The sequence below is a fragment of the Somniosus microcephalus genome, chromosome 10 (assembly GCF_052327205.1).
Source record: "Somniosus microcephalus isolate GS21.2 chromosome 10, FLI_Smic_1.0, whole genome shotgun sequence".
Taxonomy (NCBI): Eukaryota; Metazoa; Chordata; class Chondrichthyes; order Squaliformes; family Somniosidae; genus Somniosus; species Somniosus microcephalus.
The window spans coordinates 151468917-151484349 of NC_140996.1; positions in this window are offsets into that span (position 1 = coordinate 151468917).

The window sequence follows — 15433 nt, forward strand, 5'->3', positions numbered from 1 at the left end:
TAGTTATCATATGGCTTTCGTTGTACCGCTCTTTGGCTTCATTGGTTGGGTTCCTCACGGGTGTCATCAGCCAAGTTTAAAGGGGGTATCCTTTGTCTTTGAGCAGCCATTTCTTAAGTCTGCTTGCAGGTCCAAAGACGTCGAGGAGCTTGGACTAATGCAGGACGAAAGCATCATGGCAGCTCCCCGGGGGTCTGTCACACACCTGCATAAACCTTTTCTTGTGGTTGCACACCAACTGCACATTGATGGAGTGAAACCCCTTGCGGTTGACGAATACTCCTAGTTGTCAGGGGATGTGCGGATTGCCATGTGTGTGCAGTCGATGACACCCTGCAACTGTGAGAAGCCAACCAGCGACACAAACCCGAGCACCCGCTCATTCTGACTGGCATCATCACAGGTGGAATTGGCATAATTGCCAGCCCTGGAAAACATACCATCAGTGCCTTATGCATCTGTATGTAGCCAGCTGGGAGATCTTGGATATGTCGCTGGCAGACCCCTGGAAGGATCTGAAGGCAAAAAGGTGAGGGCAGTGGTCACTTTCACAGCCACCGATAATGCATGGCCACCAGGTCCAGCAGTGAGCAGGTCTTCTTCTAGGAGGCTGCAGATGTCTGCTGCCACCACTTGACGCAACAACCTCAGCCTCCGGAGGCACTGCTCTTCCGAGAGGTCATGGAGTGGCGATGCCGGTGTTGGACTGGGGTGGACAAATGTAAGAAATCACACAACACCAGGTTATAGTCCAACAGCTTTATTTGAAATCACAAGCTTTCAGAGCGCTGCTCCTTCGTCAGGTGACGAAGGAGCAGCGCTCCGAAAGCTTGTGATTTCAAATAAAGCTGTTGGACTATAACCTGGTGTTGTGTGATTTCTTACAGAGGTCATGGAAGCTGAGTCTCTGCCTGTACACCCTGTTATGTGGGTATTGCCTCCTGTGAGCTTGATCCCTCTCTGCTACTCTCCTCTCTGCTGCTCCCCTCTCTGCTCACCACCAGCAGCTGATGATCCTCATTTTGATCCTTGTCCGAGGTCCGATCTAAGGCTGCCAACGCACCTGATCTGAGTCTCAAAACGTCCAAACTGCAGAAAGTAACCTCTACCCTATGTACTGTGAACAAACCCTTTTCCAGTGGTAGGTACGAAAGCAGTGTGTGAGCACGGAGTACTAATTGCACTATTTGCCTGATTATTAATGCGCCCCATGAACTTGTGTTGTATTCTCGCCTTGGTTTCAATGGCGAGTTTCAGGAAGCTGGGGAAATCCGTGGATGCACCGCTAAATCTGAAAGTCCATTGAAATATCGCTGCAATCCAGCGATTTGCATAATTAAACTGGTAACCCTCCAAGTCACATACCATCCTGACTTAGAAGTATATCGCCAAACCTTCATCGTCGCTGGGTCAAAATCCTGGAACTCCCTCCCTAACAGCAGTGTGGGAGTACCTTCACCACACGGACTGCAGCGGTTCAAGAAAATGGCTCACCACCACCTTCTCAAGGGCAATTAGGGATGGGCAATAAATGCTGGCCTGCCAGCAACGCCCACATCCCATAAACGAATAAATAAATCCCCACCTCTCTTGAGGGGATTACGCGCAAACAGCCAAACACAGCTGAGTTAAACGTGGAAGTCGGTGGGTCGGAGCTGGCTTCCGGCTATGCTCACATTTTCCACGAATTTAACCTCTCAGCTGTACCTCAACCCATGCGCTGGTCCACGTTAAAATTCGCCCCCACATGGGACAGCAATATTGGCCCAGTATCATGGGAATGGAAAATTTCTATGGTTAGCAGGTAAAATATTGTACGAGTCTGTCACTAAAAAGCGTACCAGTGCCAATGTCATATTCAATTAATTTCTGCAGGCAGTCAGCCCCGTTACTGTTTCATCCCACCCTATTAATAGGAATGCTGTATTGGGGATGTTAATTAGGTAAAACATAGCTACCTGTTTGATTGTTTGCACATCTCTGACACACATGTAATTTGAAGGTTGCTTAGCTTATTTAAGTGTAAAATTAAGCATTACTACATAAATGACATGTCTGATATCAACAATACCCTACAGTTTTTGCTACTGTCATGATATCATTCATGGATTAATAGGATGAAGCCTATATTATTCCTGAAGCATTTTAAGCTAATCATCGATGGATGCCTACACTGAGGAAAGCAATTATTATCAAAAAAAACTCAAAATCCATTTTAATAAAGATAAGGATTTAGATAAAGTGCTAATGTATGACACCTAAAATTGGGCTTGCAAACAACTAAGCTTCATCTTTGTACACATTTGGATATGTGGGGGCCACATTAAAAAGTCTGTGCAAAACAATAATGAACGAGTGGATGTTATTTTCCAGAACCCATTGTATCGCACAAACAAATGCTACACAGATACCTTGATGTGTATGTTCCAGATTTTAACATTGGATAATAAAGATTTCGGCCAAAAAGTCTGCAAATGTTTTGGTGCAAATGTGGTGTAGTTCGACGTAAGGGAACAGAAATTGGGGCGTAAGTCAGAGACAGCAGATTTGCACCTCCTCTAAAATACACCTTAAGTTCTGGTGGAATTGGCTGTTGGTAGAAGATGTGTTTGCTCCCAGAGTGGTGCATGGCCTAAAATTCCATGTTGTTTTCGGCATTTCTGGGGTATTCAATCGGGGCAATTTATTTTTTGGCCAGAAAATTGGGGTTGAAGCCACCAGTTTTCTGCCCAAAAAATGATGTGCCCGAACTAACTAGCGCAACTTGGCCCTTCCCTTAATCTTTCTCCCAAGTTCTTACACAGCTGAGCTTAATATATGTAAATGAGGCCCAGTGGGGCTGGAGCCCCAAATTTCTGGAAATGACATTCACAATGCACTGGGCTAAGTTAGAATCAGAAATACAAGACATACCTGTGTTCCAGGAACAGGTGCGATTGGCAGAAGTTAGGAGCTTCTGAGCCTGAAGACTGCTGAAAGTTAACGTTGCGATGACTGCAGCTGCGAATAAGTTTTACCAGCAAATCTATGTATGAGATTAGGTATGAGATTCCCAATAGGCATACTTTTTTGTGTGTCATTACCATGGATGAAGAAAAGAAGTGAGAGAAGATGGAGGGAAGGAGAAACAGAAAATGCTGGAAATACTCGGCAGGTCAGGCAGCATCTGTGGAGAAAGAAACAGAGTTAACGTGTCAGGTTGATGACCTTTCGTCAGAACTGGAAAAAGTTAGAGATGTAACAGGTTTTAAGCAGGTGCAGAGGCAGGGAAAGAGGGGAGGAAAGGAATGAACAAAAGGGATGGTCTGTGATAAGGTGGAAGGCAGGAGCAATTAAAAGACAAAAGGGATGATAGTGGAAAGCAAAAGGACATGGTAATGGGACAAGGAAAGAAACAAAAGATGAGTCTAGAAGAGGTGTAAATGGGAATGGCAGAAACATCAACAGCTGCCATGTGAAAAAATAAGGGCAGAGGTTATGGTATGAAATTGTTGAACTCGATGTTGTGTCCAGAAGGCTGTAAAGTGCCTAATCGAAAGATGAGGTGCTGTTCCTCGAGCTTACGTTGAACTTCATTGGAACAGTGTAAGAGGCCGAAGACAGAGAGGTCAGAGTGGGGGTGGAGCGGAGAATTAAAGTGACAGGCGACCGGTAGCTCAGGACACTTACGGACTGAAAGGAGGTATTCCATAAGCGGTCACCCAATCTGCATTTAGTCTCCCCAAGGGAAGGAGGGTGAGGCAGGAGGGTGCACCCCGAAGACATTAGCTTGCCCAGCACCCCCCACCCTGAAAGAATATGCAGGCAATACAAGTCCTACAAAGACCTTAGTGAGGAGCTGTATATTAGAAGAGTGAGCTCTGTTTTTGGCTTTGAAGCTGATGACTGCACTCATCTTTTATGGCACCAGGTTGTAAAGTCCGCGCCTCAATAATACACGGACTTCGGGAGAACAGTTTAACAGGTACTTTACTGAACAAGAGGCAGCTTGAAACTGAAACTACAGAAGCCTGCTAGGGCCTTTTATACAGGGGTGGTCACTGCCAGTACTGCAGTCTAAGACCAGTTATTCCCTTAAAGGTACATACACAACGATTCCTCCCCTTTTAGATAAACAGTACATAACATTCATTTAACAACTAAATAATAACTAATTACAATTACAATTTTCTCAGTAATATATACATCAACTGAAATAGTCACTTATAAGTTCAGTCTTTGAGGAGGCTTCCTGATCCGGACTAAATAGCGCCTTTCTCGAGTATCCTGTTCTGGTGGTGGAGTCAATTCTGGCTCATTGTCATTGGTTGGTTCATCAGCTTCCAATACCCCTGCTTCTAAGGTAGACGCAATCTGTACTTTGGGCTCATTACCAGGTGCATATGCTTGTGGTACAGGTTTGGCTTGTTCCTGTGACTCTAGAATCTGGTCAGCATGGCGTCTCACGATGCTCTCTCCAACGTCCACTGTCTACATTAGTGGTCCCTGCTGTGTGCATATCATGCCTGGCTGCCATTTTTCTGTTCGGTAGTCGCGGGCCAAGACTGGTTGCCCTATCTTGAAGCTCCTGGTTGGCTTCTCATTTATGTGCTGGAACTGCTTATCCTCAACATCTCGTCTTATGTTTGGTTTGAGCAAATCCAAGCGACATCTTATGTGGTGTATGTAACCTGTTCCACCTTAAGAGAACCTAAGCCTGTTCCACCTTAAGAGATGTACTACTTTCTCTGGCTGCTGTATACGTAATACCGGTGGTGACCACACCGGTATATAAGCACTGTGTAGTAATATTGTATTCAATATAGTCCCGACCTCCAACCAGTAAAGACCTGTTGAATTTACTCTTGTAGTCTGTGTAGTAATTATCACTATAACACACAGACTTAACAGTGGCGACGAGTCCGATTCTTACCCTGCGGCAGTTATTTCCACGGCGGCTTCGTCCACAGACAGGTCGTCGAAGAGAGGTTTCCACCTTCATCACCCTACTGGAAGACACGTCGAGCGGCAGGCATCGAGAAACCAGAGTGCAGAAGACATGCTGACCTCGAAGCCTCCATCAGCGACTGTCAGCTTTCTTCTTTCTACCTCGGTGGTGGGTAAGCCAGGCAGCGACGCGACAGAAAGTCAACCGCGTTGGCTGTACAGACGGGGCTGGGAAGACGGAGGAATAAGGGCGGTGAGATCGATCGCGACTGGAGATAAGGGCCGGGCCGCTTTCGAGCGAGAGGTGCAGCGCGGGGACATCGATCGCGACTGGAGATAAGGGCCGCATTCGGGCTAAAAGGCGCAGCGTCTGGGGAAACTGAAGGTGCGAGAGCCGCGGTGAAGCGGAGACAGCGTCGGGGGACGGTTGAAGACCGCCAAGCGCGGGAAAACCGCCATTTTGTGGGCGGAGGACGACGACGAGAGCGGGAAGCTGCCATCTTGGATAACATAAAAATACAATAAATTGCAACGATGCCTAAACATGGGAACATTAATACCTTTGATAGTGACATCGAAGATTGGGCCATGTATGTAGAACGCATACAAAAATATTGTAAGGCAAATAAAATTCCTGATGCAGATAAAGCACTAACATTATTAAATTTAATGGGTGCGAAGACATACGGGCAATTGAAACACCTGTTATCACCAGATGAACCGGCGGATAAGACGTTCGATGAGATTGTTACTGTCCTGAAAAATCATCTAAACCCCACGCCGCTGATGCTAGCGGAACGATTTAAATTTTACGACAGAAGGCAGCTGCAGAATGAAAGCAATGCTGAATATTTGATGGAATTACGTAAGCTAGCAAAATATTGTCAGTTTGGAATGGGACTGACAGAGGCACTACGAGATAAATTTGTGTGTGGTTTATTTAAACAGGATACACAAAAGCGACTGCTCGAGGAGAATGAGCTGACGCTTGAGAAGGCGGTCACTATGGCAGCAGCACACGAAGCCGCAGCGGGAGGCACGGCAGTAATGCAGCTACGGTCACCGGAACTCGGTACAAACAAATTGGGTTTGAGTTCTGTCAAATGTTATCGTTGTGGAAAGACAACGCACGATCAGAACCAGTGTTGGTTTAAAAACCAAGAATGCAGAACGTGTGGCAGGCTTGGCCACATAGCTAAAGTATGCCGGTCAGGAAAGAAGACCAGCAACAAAAAGTCACCGCAAGGAAAATACGCAAAGGTACACAAGGTGACAAAGAACAGTTTGACCGAACAGAAGTCAGATTCAGACGCTAGCAGTAATGAACTGGATAGCTTAAGAGTACACAACGTTGATAAGGATGCAGATCTCCAGACAATTTGGGTCACTCTTCAGATAGCAGGAGTCCAAGTAAAAATGGAATTGGACACTGGATCGGCATTGACGGTCATGAATAAGAAAGATTACAGAAGGTTATTCCAACATATTCCCCTACAGGATACGGAGATTATATTGAAAACATACACGGGGCAAAGAGTGTACCCCATCGGAAATATAGAGGTAGAAGTGGTCCACAAGGGCGAAGAAAGCCAAGTAATGGACTTATATGTGCTACCTGAAGGAGGTCCACCACTACTAGGACGGGAGTGGATTAGGAAAATGAATATGGACTGGCACTCCTTGAAGGCACTAACGGTAGATTCCGGGGAAACAGATGTCAAACCTAAACGATTGTCCAGAATATTGGATGATGCTAAAGAGGTGTTCCAGCAGGGACTGGGAACACTGAGAGGAATTACGGCAAACATCAAGATTGATGAACATGCACAACCAAAATTTTTAAAGCCAGACCGGTACCCTATGCAATACGACCTACTGTTGAAGCGGAACTGGAAGCACTAGAACGTTCAGGTGTACTGTCTAAGGTAGATTGGAGTGAGTGGGCTACGCCCATTGTTCCCGTTATGAAACGTCCTGCGAGCAACAAGCCAGGAGATTCAGGGAAGGTTCGCATCTGTGGAGATTTCAAAATCACCGTTAATCCGGTGCTTCACACGGTGCAGTATCTGCTTCCACAGATTGAGGATATTTTCGCTTCATTGCCTGGCGGGAAACACTTCACCAAGATAGACCTGGCGCAGGCGTACATGCAGATGGAGGTTGAGGAAGAGTCACGCCAATACCTCACGATCAACACGCATCGAGGGTTGTACCGGTACAATAGGCTGGTTTTTGGAGTGGCATCGGCTCCAGCAATTTGGCAGAGGGCCATGGAGCAGGTATTACAGGGAATTCCAGGCACACAATGTTACCTGGACGATATCCTGATTACAGGTGATGGTGATGAACAACATCTCGCAAACTTGGAACTGGTGCTCAACAGACTGAAAGAGTATGGACTTAGAGTAAATCGGCAGAAATGTGAGTTCTTCCAGAAGCGGACCTCGTACTGTGGCCATGTTATTGACCGGGAGGGGCTTCATAAGTCTCCTGACAAGATTGAGGCAGTTGTAAAGGCTCCCGCTCCGGAGAATGTCTCTCAGTTGAGGTCGTTTCTAGGATTAATTAACTATTACCATAAATTTCTGCCAAATCTATCCACGGTACTGCACCCGTTAAACGCTCTTTTACAGAAAGGGGTACCATGGGAATGGGGCGAAAACTGTAAGAAGGCATTTCGCAAAAGCAAAGAATTGATCACCTCAGAGGAAGTGTTGGCTCACTTCAACCCGACACTGCCTATTCGGTTGGCTTGTGATGCTTCTCCATATGGTATTGGGGCAGTACTCTCACACAAGTTGCCAAATGGCACGGAAAGGCCAGTCGCGTTTGCATCCAGATCATTGACCTCCGCTGAGCGCAACTATGCGCAGATCGATAGGGAGGCTCTTAGCCTTGTATGGGGAGTGAAGAAGTTTAATCATTACCTGCAAAAATTCACACTTCTGACAGACCATCAACCGTTGGTATCCATTTTTAACCCTAAGAAGGGTGTTTCAGTGATGACAGCGCAGCTTCTCCAGAGATGGTCTCTTTTCCTAGGGGCACATCAATATCAAATAGAATTCAAAGGTACAAAACAGCATGGCAATGCTGATGGGCTGTCACGCCTGCCACTACCTGAAGAAGAAGACACGACGAAAGTTGACCCTGTTGAGTTATTTCATTCGACCATCATCGAATGTTTACCAGTCACCAATGCAAGTATTGAAAGAGAAACCAGGAACGACCCGACACTGTCCAGAGTCTACGAGGTGACAGTGAAAGGATGGCCAACACGGGGTTATCCTCTGTTACCGGCATTTTCGGCAAGGCGAGACCAGCTGTCCGTCTGCCATGGTACCTTGATGTACGGGACAAGAGTGATTATTCCTCCCAAGTTAAGGGAAAGAGTTTTAAACGAACTGCATGAAGGTCATCTGGGGGGAGTTAAAATGAAAAGTCTTGCTCGGGCTTATGTATGGTGGCCGGGTATTGACCAACAGATTGAGGAGTTAACGAAAAGCACCGCTACACTCATGGGAATGGCCTTCAGCCCCATGGCAATGCGTACACATTGACTTTGCTGGTCCATTCATGGACTCCATGTTCCTAATCGTGGTGGACGCACATTCCAAATGGCCAGAAGTCATCAAGATGAATACCATTACTTCAGAAAAGACAATTGCGGTGTTAAGAACAATATTCGCAAGGAACGGATTGCCAGAACAGATCTGTTCGGACAACGGACCACAGTTTGTATCGGAAGAATTCCGACAATTCTTAAAGAAGAATGGAGTAAAACATTATACCTCAGCCCCATATCATCCGGCGACAAACGGGTTGGCTGAAAGATTTGTCCAGACATTCAAAAAGGCAATTAAGGCCATGAACGATGATCAGATTCCGCTGCAACACAAGGTCGACAAGTTCCTGATGTCATATCGAAACGCCGATCATGCAGTGACTAACCAAAGTCCTGCCATGACGTTTTATAACAGGAGGTTGCGGTCCAAGTTGGACTTGTTAAAACCAAATGTGCGGCGGGAAGTGGAAAACAAACAGTTTCGGCATATTAACAACAAGACCACTCGAACTTTCGACGTAGGACAACCAGTGTTGGCAAGGGGCTATGGAAACGAAAAATGGCAGTCCGGAACAATTCGGGCCAGACAAGGACCTCTGATGTACACAGTAGATATTGGTCATAATGTGATAAGGCGTCATGCGGATCAACTGGTAGAGTCGAGAGCAAGGGTCGAACCCATGGTTGTGACAGAGACAACTGTGGAAGACGTTAATGAACCTGTAGCATCTACCTCGGCAGGGAATGTACTTGATGAGGATGACACCCAATACATTGGAAACTAAATAGAGGAGGCACCTCAACAACAAGAATCAGAGACTACTGAGAGGCGTTATCCAAGCCGCATCAGAAAGCCTCCTGAGAGACTGAACCTTTGAACTGTTATACCTGAAGTTATATATGTATATATGTTATTATGTTATGTTAAATGGGGATATGACTGTTAAGCTAAAAAGGGAAGATTGTGGTGTATGTAACCTGTTCCACCTTAAGAGAACTTAAGCCTGTTCCACCTTAAGAGATGTACTACTTTCTCTGGCTGCTGTATACGTAATACCGGTGGTGACCACACCGGTATATAAGCACTGTGTAGTAATATAGTATTCAATATAGTCCCGACCTCCAACCAGTAAAGACCTGTTGAATTTACTCTTGTAGTCTGTGTAGTAATTATCACGATAACACACAGACTTAACATCTTAGTCTCCGGTTGAAAAACAGTACGGCTGGAGTTTGGTTGGTTACTGCATGTGTCGCATTCCGGTAAGCAAACAGGAAGTTATCCACCTTGTGTTGCAGTGGTATGTCGTCATTATACATTGCCTTTATGGCCTTTTTAAAGGTCTGAACAAACCTCTCAGCCAATCCATTTGTGGCTGGATGATATGGGGCAGATGTGTAGTGTTTCACCCCATTATTCTTCAGGAACCTCCGGAAATCCTCAGACACAAACTGTGGGCTATTGTCAGAACAGATCTGTTCTGGCAACCCATTCCTGGCGAAGATGGTCCTTAGGACTGCAATAGTTTTCTCCGTGGTGGTGGAGGACATTTTAATGACCTCTGGTCATTTCGAATGGGCGTCCACAGCGATTAGAAACATTGAGTCCATAAATGGACCAGCGAAATCAATGTGTACCCATTGCCGTGGAGATGAGGGCCACTCCCATGGATGTAGCGGGGCCTGTGGTGGAGCATTTTGGACCTTCTGGCATCCTGTGCATCTCTTGGTCATATCTTCGATTTCTTTATCGATTCCCAGCCACCACACAAACGCCCTGGCTAGGCTCTTCATTTTTACCCCTCCCAGATGACCCTCGTGAAGCTCATTGAGTACTCTATCTCTCAACTTGGGTGGAATTACCACTCGGGATCCACACATCAAGGTTCCCCGGCACACTGACAGCTGTTCCCTCCTTGGCGAGAATGCTGGCAACAGTGAGTCGCCATATGCTGGCCATCCCTTCACCGTCAAATCATAGACCCGAGAGAGTGTCGGGTCATTTCGGGTTTCCTTCTCAATACTTGCGTTTGTAACAGGCAAACATTCGACTATGGTCGCATGGAATATCTCCACAGGGTCCACTGCAGGTGCTTCTTCCGCCATAGGCAACGGTAGGCGCGACAGCCCATCAGCGTTTCCATGTTGTTTCGTACCTTTGTACTCTATGTCATACTGATGTGCCCCTAGAAAAAGTGACCATCTTTGCAGCCGTTGCGCCGTCATCACCGGAAAACCCTTCTTTGGGTTAAAAATTGAGACCAGGGGTTGATGATCAGTCAGTAGGGTGAATTTCTGCCCGTGCAGATAGTGATTGAACTTCTTCACCCCCCACACCAGGCTGAGGGCCTCCCTGTCAATCTGGGCGTAGTTACGCTTGGCTGAGGTTAGCGGGCGCGATGCAAATGCTATTGGCCTCTCTGAACCGTCACGGAATTTGTGTGACAGCACCGCTCCAATGCCGTAAGGTGACGCATCACATGCCAACCGAATCGTTAGTGTTGGGTTGTAGTGGGCCAATACTTCTTTTGAAGTGATTTGGCATTTACATTCCTGAAAGGCACGCTTACACTCATCACTCCATTTCCATGTTACACCAGTTTGAAGGAGGGCATTCAGTGGGTGAAGAATTGTAGATAAATTTGACAAGAACTTATGGTGGTAGTTCACCAACCCGAGGAACGACCTCAGTTGCGAGACATTTTCTGGTGCTGGAGCCTTGACTACAGCCTCAATCTTGTCCGGCGACTTATGCAACCCTTCCTCATCAATCATGTGGCCACAATACGAGATTTGTCTCCTGAAGAACTCGCATTTGGGGCGGTTGGCTCGTAGCCCATATTCCTGCAATCTCGTGAACACCTGTTCCAGGTTGGCAAGGTGTTCATTGTCATTTTCGCCCGTAACCAGGATGTCGTCCAAATAACATTGGGTCCCCGGGATCCCTTGCAGGACTTGTTCCATTGCCCCCTGCCACATAGCCGGGGCCGATGCTACCCCAAATACCAGTCGATTGTACTGGTAAAGGCCTTTGTGAGTGTTTATCATGAGGTATTTCCTAGATGCTTCTTCCACCTCCATTTGTAGATACGCTTGAGCCAGGTCAATCTTTATAAAACGTTTCCCTCCAGATAGTGAGGTGAAAATATCTTCTATCCGCGGAAGCGGATACTGTACTGTGTGCAGGACTGGGTTCACAGTCACCTTGAAGTCCCCACAGATGCGAACCTTCCTTGGCTCCCCAGGCGTGCTGCTCAATGCTTTCTTTATTACAGGAACGATGGGTGTGGCCCACTCGCTCCAGTCCACCTTAGACAGCACCCCTGAATGCTCCAGACTCTCCAGTTCAGCTTCCACAGCTGGGCGTATCACGTATGGCACCGGTCTGGCCTTGAAAAATTTTGGGGTTGCGTTATCCTCAATCTTTATGGTTGCCTTTACTCCTTTTAGAGTCCCAAGTCCTTGTTGGAACACCTCTTCCGCGTCAGATAGAATTTGTGACAGACATCCAGGTGTGACGTCGTCATCTTTTTTGTCAGTCACAGTTAGTGCCAGAATGGAATGCTAATCCAATTGTAGTCTTCGGATCCATTCACGTCCCAATAATGGTGGTCCTCCTTCTCGTAGTATATACATGTATAGTTTCTGTGTTTCCTTTCCGTTATATTCAACTGGCACCCTTATTTTTCCTCTGGGGTAGACCTTTTGCCCCGTGTATGTCTTCAATACAATGGACGTGTCCTTTAAGGGTATGTGTGAGAATAGCCGCTCATAGTCTCGTCGATTCATGACAGTTAGGGCTGATCCTGTGTCCAATTCCATCTTTACTGGGGACCCTGCTATCATGAGGGTGACCCAAATGGTTCGGTGATCTTCTTTTGTGATCACATTGTGTAACTTTAAACAACTTAGTCGCCTGCTCCCGGAGTCCTTATCACTCTCCTGATCTTCTGAACTACTATCTGTCAGTTTCTTTACTTTCCTGTACTGTTCCTTAGTAGTTCTTGTCGTGTTGGTCTTCTTTCCAGACCTGCAGACTCTTGCTATATGTCCCATTTTCCCGCATTGCCTGCATATTTTGTCTTTAAACCAGCAGTCCTTCTGCTCATGGGTTGTTCTGCCGCAGCGATAGCACTTTCCGGCTCCATACGCCATTTCGTTAGCGCTGTATTCTTGTGGTTTCTGTTGTATTTCCGCAGCTCCCCGTGCTGCTGCTTCGTAGGATACTGCCACGCTGAAAGCCTGTTCTAGCGTCAGGTCCTTTTTTGAAAGTAGTCGCTTCTGGGTTCCTTCACTCTGGAGCCTGCAGACAAACTTATCCCGTAAGGTGTCTGCCAGTCCTGCTCCGAACTGGCAGTGCTTCGATAACTTGCGTAGTTCCATAAGATAGTCAGCGTTGCTCTCATCTTTGTGCTGATTTCTTTTATGGAACTTGAATCTTTCTGCTATCAGCAGTGGTGTAGGGCTTAGGTGTTCCTGTAAGATATGAACAATCTCCTCAAAACTTTTCTCCATTGGTTTAGCTGGGGTAATTAAATTCCGCAATAGGCCGTACGTACTCGCACCCATCAGATTTAATAATACCGACGCCCTCTTTCCATCGGCCACCTCATTTGCCTTGCAGTACACTTCAATTCTTTCCACATACGTGGTCCAGTCTTCTACCTCGTTGTCGAAAGCAGTGATACTGCCACTTTTCGGCATCTTGGGTGATTTAAAATGGCGCCTCCCGCGCTTTTGCTTCTTCCCCAATGGAATAAAATGGCGCCTCCCGCGCTTTTGCTTCTTCCCCAACGGGATAAAATGGCGCCTCCCGCGCTTTTGCTTCTTCCCCTTACTGCCATGCTGCTCCTAGCGTTCTACGGGGTAATGGCGGCGACCCACAGCTTCGGCACGTCTCGCTTTACTTCCCCCCCGTTTAGTTTCTCTCCGCTGTCCTGTTCTCGAGCACCGACCACACCCTGTGTGCTCCACCCTCTCTCTCTTGTTTTCTTTTCCCGGCGACGCTGCGCGGCCCGATTTGTAGAGCCGCTCGATCGAGCTTGAGCCCGCCGCAGTCCGGAAGGGTCAGCGCGCTACCTGCTACCAGCATGATTCACTGGAACCACAGTCTCTCCCGCAATTCTCCAAACACCGATGGATTCTTTGGGCGGTTGCCCTCGGTCGACGCCCGTTGCTCAGTCTACGACCTTCCAGGACCTTCCTTTCAGGCGAGATCCCCGTGAGATGATGCCACACTGCAGGTGAGTTCGAACTTACTCGTCGCCACTGTAAAGTCCGCGCCTCAATAATACACGGACTTCGGGAGAACAGTTTAACAGGTACTTTACTGAACAAGAGGCAGCTTGAAACTGAAACTACAGAAGCCTGCTCGGGCCTTTTATACAGGGGTGGTCACTGCCGGTACTGCAGTCTGTGGTAAACCACTGTTGTTCACTGTTGTTCACTCCACTGTTGTTCACTGTTGTTCACTTCACTGTTGTTCACTCTTGCCCATTGTTGTACCTGTCTGTGCATGCCTCAGCTGGCTCCGCCCCTGGTTCCACCCATATGCCCTGGTATAAAGGCGGCTGCTCTGCAGTTCCCCAGGCATTCAGGACCGGTCGACCACTAGAGGCATGCCTTCGTTCTTTAGCTAATAAAAGCCTGTTTGTTACTCTCTTAACTTCCAGTCTTTCTCAGTAATTGATAGCGCATCACAGTCTAAGACCAGTTATTCCCTTAAAGGTACATACACAACACAGGTCACTTTAGACAGCCACGGGGGATCTTTGTAATATCCCCCAGGGTGCCATCCAGGCATGTATTTGTCAGGTGACTGATACATTTTTCTGCAGAGCTAGTGAATTCATCCAGTTTGGCATGGCAGCAAGGCAGCAGTTTTATGGGGTTTCTGGCTTTCCCAAGGTGCAAGGTAGAATAGATGACATCCATTTTACTTTGTAAGCTCCCACTGTCAATTTGCTCAATCGAAAGGGCTATCACTTGCTTCATGTCCAGATTGTACGTGACAACCAGCGTGGGATTTGCTGGAAGTTGCTATTAGAATTTGGCCCTCTTGAAGCTACTCAGGGAATAACATCATGTCAACAGATGACTTGTGAGTGACACGCATACCCTTGCTCCCGTGGATAACAACTACCTTAAAACTGGTCTGCACAGTAGCAGAGGAACGCTACAGCGAGGGACATGCCTCTACAAGAGTGGTCATTGAGAGGAACTTTGGGGTCTTAAAGTCAGGTTTTCGCTACCTTGACAGGTTGGAAGCTTCTCGAAATCGGGTGTCATGAATAGTTATAACCTGCTGCTTCTTTAAAAACTTCGCCATTCAAGAAGGGCTGGATTTTAACATTACTGGTGAGGAGGCACTAGCTCCGCTGGATCCAGAACTACATAGTAGAGAGAATCATGATGACCATCCATCAGAGGACTCCCCAGTGACTGTTGAAAGGGGCATCAGAGCACATCCCGTCACTGAAGTCTTCTCCTCTGTATATCACAGTTTACCTTTGGCACCACCACCTTACCTCCTGCTCCCCCACTTTCAAATAAATGGACATTCCCACAACCCATCCTACAATATGACAACACATCAGCCCTTTATGCCCCTACATGACCATGCCAGTAATCATCACCTGAGTGAAGACATCAGCACGAAATAAATGTATCACTCTGATCTCCATCAATAATGAAGAGCCATGTCAGTGCATATTCTCTTTTAATACAATGGAGTCCAAAGTAAACACAAACTATTCTTTTTTACCACCATGCTTCCCCAGCGTGCCTACACATGCCTGTCTTTCAGCTATTCTGGTGACCATTCTAGATGCAACATTAGGGCCAGGATTGCGGGAAGTGATTGGCTGCTCGTGCTCTAAAAATGGCTCATGGGACTGAGATGGTCTTCTGCTATTGCCACTTGCTTCTGGTAGGGAGCTGCAA